The sequence below is a fragment of the Lytechinus pictus genome, chromosome 14 (genome assembly GCF_037042905.1).
Source record: "Lytechinus pictus isolate F3 Inbred chromosome 14, Lp3.0, whole genome shotgun sequence".
NCBI classification, from domain to species: domain Eukaryota; kingdom Metazoa; phylum Echinodermata; class Echinoidea; order Temnopleuroida; family Toxopneustidae; genus Lytechinus; species Lytechinus pictus.
This window is the reverse complement of record NC_087258.1, coordinates 17,568,733-17,574,627: the sequence shown is the minus strand read 5'-3', so window position 1 is coordinate 17,574,627 and position 5,895 is coordinate 17,568,733.

Genomic DNA, 5,895 nt, shown 5'->3' with positions numbered 1-5,895 from the left:
GACACCTCCAAACCTGTCATAACTTCTTTCTTAATGACGTAGTGGCATCATGTGTGTAAACTATGACATGCAAAAGGCCTTGAAATTTGAAAATTATAATCCTATGTAATCAGTCATAGAAGTTGAAATTACATTGCAAAACAGGTGTGATAGATTCAATAATAATTTTAATACACAGAAACTATAAAAAATGTTGGTAAAACACAACAAAACCATTCATTTTGAAATAGTAAAATAATTGAATCAATAAAGATTCAACCACATCATGTCATCCATAACTGGACTCGTATTCATTTTTTTCAGACCCTTATCAACGATCAACATTTTGATAAATTCTATCTCTAATCCATGCAAAGAATATGTCAAATCGTGTTTCAGTATCTACAGATTTTAAAGTGTTTTGTTAAACGATACTTTGATGATGTTTGGAACCATAAATAAACGTATAATTATCATTATTTTACAAAGAAAACCATTGTGGTTTACTTCCGTTAACTATTAAAATTTATTATCCCGGAGGCACTCATTCTATGAACAAGGTTATGATATAACCTTGTTCTCTGTTACTCCTCCCTGTGTGGTGAAATAAGGTTGGCAATGTTTGGCTTATTTTCTCTTTTTCTTTGGGACAAATGCTTGATTTTTTTACACTGTCAGGTTCCATTACAGCTATTCATCATATAACTTGGCTCTTAAGTAAATTTGATTCTTTAAATTAATTTTTCTTAATTAAAAATAGAGATTGAAAAACTACAATTGTCTTGCCATATTACTTTCCACCAATAGAGGGCGTACACAAAAATATGCCCGAAATTCAAGTTTTCGAGCGCTCTGGTGAATACAAAAATTACCCCAAGTTACTAATGAAAAATAAATTGCAACTGTACAATTATTAGTATTCTTGGTCACAAAAGTGATATTTTAGTGATTTTTTAAATTGTGTGCTGTGTACAGCATTGGCATACCATAGTCCTACCTGTAGATTCCCCACAGGCAGGATGGTAATGAACCCTTGAGTGATCCCGGGGGTACCCATTTTAACGTCCACATGTGATTTTTTAGTCATGAAATGAATTATTCATAATTTCATTTTCTCAGCAATTGAATGCTCCAGTCTTCATAGTTTAAGTATGCATGGTATGGTTGGAACTACCCCTTATCGACCACCTAATTTTCTAAGCATCATATCTGCGAAAATATTTACAAATAATCAGTTTTACCTAATTTTCGTCGTCTCATTTTGTGCAAAAAATTGAGCAGATCAGATTCCCATGTTTCGATCGGCGACTGCGATTCAATTCGCATATATATCGGCGAACAACGAATACGACGATTTTAGATTTGCTCATTTGCACCCTTCTTTTAAACCGACCACCCACGATACACTAAGTTTACAGCTGATTCTTGTCGCGGTGGCAAAATATTTTGAGTCTCTCAAATCAGTTCTATGATGTCAACATGCTAAATGATTGTCTCACTACTTCCACTGCGAGCTCCGGCACATGATTCGACGATAGACGAAGGATATTTGTTCTAAAGCCGTTTCCTATCAGATTTCTTGGTATGAACTGTTTTTTGGTGGGGTTTGGGTCTAGTAAAAACAATTTTGATAAATTCTACTAAATTTTTACCTTTTTCCCCTTCTTTTTCTCTCGTAAAATCGATTCTTACGTTCCTATGAACACTCCGCCTACTCTCAAGCTCTCCAGCGCATATCGTTCAATACGCAATAATTTTAATGCGCGCAAGGTGGTCGGTTTCCAAAGAGGTGGTCGATATGTGCATGTGGTGGTCTCACTATACATATTTTGCCTCTGCCATTATTTTGATTAGATCTAGAAGTATTTCCAAATTCATCACAATAATTGCAGTTTTAACTTTTATATTTTGGTTTTAAAAAAATGCTGTTTTGTGACAGACTATCAAGTCTAAGACTAAGGCTACGTCTCGTCTGCTCTTTCTACTGATAGAATCGATATCAAGGGATTCTAGTTAGGAAGTATTTCGTGAAACGGGTTTAGTAAGATTGGAACCACTCACACGTATTGTGAGGTTAATATATGGCAAGTCCCCCTTGTCTGCGCACACGCGTATCTGCGCAATTCTAATAAAAGAAGATACGCAACGAGCACGAACTTTAAACATGCAATACATAGACAGGTATTCGTTAAAAAATCAGACTCAAGATGGTGGAAAAATAATGAATTTAGAGCATTTCATGTGACGGCCTCAAAATGCAGCCTTTCTCATCAAAATCCCCGAATTGTGTGCAAAGTGAATGCGTGTACAGACATGGGGTATCATTTTTTTTTCAATCTGAAAATGACTGCCCAAGGTTTTTTCAAGAAAACCCGATATTTTCTTTCATTTTTTAATGAAAAATTTGGTACACTTACAATATTAATTGAAAGATTTTGTGAAATAAGAAGAAATTCATGTTAAATCTTAACCCAAATTGTTAGGTGCGCCGACTTGGGGCCCACCATCATACTATGATAATACTAACCTCGCACCTAGACCCAAAAGCTTCAGTCTCTGTATTTTGCCTTTTTGGTTGTTCCGCTGAACTGCGTTGGCTCACTGACCAATAAATAGTATTAGTAAAATGTCAGAAAGTGTTAAATAAATCCCCAGAAACGACGGTTATTCCTGTCTACCTCGCACCATGAACCGTGTTTGGCAGTGGATTTCTAACTAATATTAATAAATAATAGGGTCGCGCGTGCTGGGATCCACTCATTCAATGAACAAACAAGGACAGGTTATCCCACTCTTAGCACCAAGGCTATTAATTCCTGTGTTAAAAAAGTGAGTGCACGCGAATTAAATGTTGGACTTAAATTACTTGATCTTACCATGGAGCTCCATGACGAAATATGTTCTTAAATTAGACTCTAGATATTACTAAATTGAAAAAATGTATAAATAGTACTCGCCTGGTCTTTTCTTGGGGTATTGAAGCCTTTTTGTCCAGAACTTGCTCAACTTTTGCGGCAAATTTTGTCGCCATAGGGTTGTGCACATTCTCGTTTAATACTGGTTGTCACGTGACACGGCAATGTCGTTAGGCTGTTTGGCCTGTATTCAAGGCGTTCTATCCGTTATGATTTTATATTGAATGAAGCTAATTCCATCAGGTATAACCCCTATCAAGTCAAAATCGATACAGGGGGGGGGGGGGGTGGAGCCAAAAATTTCCCAGTCACATGGTATGAAAATGATATTTTTTATGATTGTCCACGATCATTAGGGCAAACCCGTGTGTGGCAGTACGGTAGCGTGATGAGTAAAAAAAAAATAAAATAAAAGAAAGAAAGAGGGCCAATGTAGGCATACATGGCGCGTGGGAATAAAGTTGCTTTATATGTTCCAAGCGAGTGAAGCAAGCGAGAAAAAAACTTTTCGTGCAAATCTAAATTTGAGATAGATATCTTAACTTACACTTTTCCTTTTCTTTTCATTAATTCCCTTCATTTCTTTTTTATCTTGGTTGTAGAACTTTCGGGGGCCCCTAGGCCTAACCCTTCCATCGTGTACCCCCAGTGCAATATCAGCAGGTGGGTCTCGATAACTCTGGATATTTAGCAATTAGACCTATTTATAGAAAAACATAACGTTAATGTTTTGACCCCTTCCCCCCCAAAAAAGGAAAAACAATTATAAACTAAGTTATATACATCCCCCTTTTCTCATTTCGCTTTTTATTTTCTCTATTCCCTCCTTATTTTTTTTTGGGGGGAGGGACCTTTTCGGGGGGCACCGCCCCTAGCTACGCGCCTACCAGATGAAGAGGCGAGCGAGCAAAACCTTTGTCACTTTTATTACAAATATCAATTTTGCAATAGATTTTGACATAACATTCGGAATTATTCTCGCATGCATTTTTCTTTCCTTTTGCTTTTTTATGGCCTTTTATTTCTCTTCCCTTTCTCTTTCTGTCTTTCTTTCTTTCTTTCTTTCTTTCTTTCTTTCTTTTCCTTCCTTCATTCCTTTTCTCTTATCCCGTTTTTTTTTTGGTGAAATCCACTGGACCGGGGATCAAGGGCCAGCCTGCATGCCCCCGGCGGTTTACGCCTCTGCCGTGGATGTAAGCTATATATACGCATGATCTTAATCTTCATTATGATTCAAACTATATAGAGGCGCATCCAAGATTTTCCAAATTAAGTAGGGGGGGGGGGCGGGGTGAATTTTCTCAAGTAAAATTGGACAACTCCCAAAAAAGGTTCTTACTAAAAAAAAAAACCGGTCATTATATTGTCTCGCGTAAAGTTTGACAAGTTAAAAAAAAAATGGTCACTCAAAATGAAAGTCATTTTGTCCGCGTAATATTCGGCAAGCCCCCCCCCCCCCACAAAAATAAGAAAAGGGAAAGACATATTGTCCACGTGATATTTGGCAACCCCCCCCCCAAAAAAAAAAAAAAAAAAAAAAAAAAGGTTTTAACTAGGCCTATAGCAATGATCGAAGGTCATTTTGTCTCGCGTAAAATTTGACAATTTTTTTATAAAGTTGTCACTAAAAAAGAAGGTCACTTTTTCCACCGTTATATTTGGCAAGCCCCCACCCCCATAAAAAGTTTGTCCCTAAAAGTGATGTATAGAAAGTCATATTGTTAATTTGTTCCCAGTAAAATTTGACAAGCAAAAAAAAGGCAAAAAAGAGAAAAGAATATGAACGAAATATCCCCATTACAAATAATGCTGTGATTCTCATAAGGGAGGGGGGGGGGGGCACATAACTAGTATTAACAAAATATTTAATTCCAAAATGTTTACTATAAATCTCAAAAGGGGGAACGGGCAGAAATGCTCACACCACCCCCCCCCCCCCCCCCGCCACTGATTCCAATCAATAATGACTTTTCTCTGCAATACTGATGCTTTGAAATCAAGATACTGAAGATTGATACGCTTAACATAAATTATGAACGTCTGACAAAAAGATAACCAACCGATCACCTGACCGATCAGCTGACCAGTACGCGTATCACTTCGGAGTTGATCACTCGTCGCAGCTGTGTGGAATGCTCACCGAAAATCAACAAAAAGGGCCTGAAATGTAAGTTTAACAATAATCGATTTTAATTTCAACTATTTTTACAACTAAATAAAGGTTTGCCGTCCGAATGAAAGGTATATCGGATAACTCTAACTTGTATTAAGGTGTACATTTACCAAAGTCTTGGGTTGGAAATCAGAACAGCATTGTCCAACCCATAATTTGGGTAATGTCGCCTATGAGGTCCATACATGTTAATGTTTGGACCTCATTGGTACTAGGAGTGGGTTATCCCACTTTTCTGGTTTCCACAATTAACACACGACTTCTATGGCTTGATTTTTCTGTGCGCAGTGGCATGTAATGAACCCTTGGGTGGATTGGAACTAACTCCGTGGTTGGTGGATAAAGATACGAACTTGTCCAGGTGTTGAGAAACGGGCCCCAGAACTTAGAGACTGTCTACACTAAAGACAGACAGTCAAACACTAAAGTCTACATGTGGGACCACGACTGGATAGGGGTATAAAATTTTATTGGGCATATGAATCATGTTTTGGTCAAATGTGAAGGGAATCATGCAGAGCCAATTGCCACACTGAATAAATAATTCAGAATAATACCTTACGTGGGTCTATTCAGTCACTGCTAAATCCTAAGTTCACTAGATCAAGTCAAGATCATTCAAACAGAGAAGAGAACATTTTCGTAAAACCCGCTCCAGCTAGCTCGATCGCATCTCTCGTTGCATTACATACCCGGTACCACGCAGCGCAGCTACGCCTACGGTACCGGTATGGTACGGTACACGCGGTACGTACCGTACATACCATGTACCACCGTACCGTATGCATGCGCCAAGCCCGCCGCCCAAGGCCCATGGTCCATCCGGCC